The sequence below is a fragment of the Choristoneura fumiferana genome, chromosome 4 (assembly GCF_025370935.1).
Source record: "Choristoneura fumiferana chromosome 4, NRCan_CFum_1, whole genome shotgun sequence".
Taxonomy (NCBI): Eukaryota; Metazoa; Arthropoda; class Insecta; order Lepidoptera; family Tortricidae; genus Choristoneura; species Choristoneura fumiferana.
Genome location: NC_133475.1, coordinates 18,592,252 through 18,593,178, shown reverse-complemented (window position 1 = coordinate 18,593,178; position 927 = coordinate 18,592,252).

Genomic DNA, 927 nt, shown 5'->3' with positions numbered 1-927 from the left:
TATATGTCGCACGCAACAGCTACTACCACTACTGTTGGTGTGTAGTAATTTAAAACCAGTTAGTAAGTGAAACATTCTATGGCTAAAAGTATCAGTTTACTAGGATGCGGCAGTTATGTCACAAAGGGTGAACAATAGGGTTGTGTTCGGAGTCCAGAGGGGTTTTATTTGAATATTTTGTTTGGGCTAAATTAAAATACCTGTGTTATATAACTCAATCCTTGAACATGCGTAGTAGAAAACTGACATGTTTAGTGTCTTGAAAGGTCAAACTAGCTCGCAATTAAAGCTTTGGAATCCTTTAAAGAACTGGGCTAAAGGAAAGTACTTGCGAAGGGCTTTTAACCATTGCTTTTTAAAAAGACTCAATCTTTTTTTCCAAGCTTAGGCCTGTTTTAAAGTTAAGATTTTTAAAAACACTTTTCCGACGCCGAATTTTGTTTGCTACTTTTGACCCAAAAATAATGTCAAATTTTACCTCCTTCAAAAAGAAAAGGCCAAAGATCACATTCTGTGTCACAATGGTTGTCACTTCGGAGGATTGAAAGCGAAAGGCTAAATTCTTTAACTAGGTTTGGGGGCAAAAGAGATGTATAGCCTAAAAACGAGGCGAGCTTTTAAAAAGGACTATTTAAATGCTCGAGCGTTTCGGAGTTCTTTCCTCTCCTTCGGAACTCTTGTGTGAATCGTGTTTCAGTTTTGATGTCGATTTATTTTTTAGTTGAGTCGTCTTGAAGGCCGAAGACTCTTGGCCCTTGCTTTTGTTTAGTTATATGTGGGAGACAAGTTGTTTTTAATGTATTTTGAATTTTAACGGTTCAAAATTAGCTCGTAAACAGTTGGTCGCTAAACCGCTCCCACCGGTATGACGTCTTTTGGTTTGTTCGCTTTTATAAAAAGGACCTTCCTGCATATCATTCAGTTGCG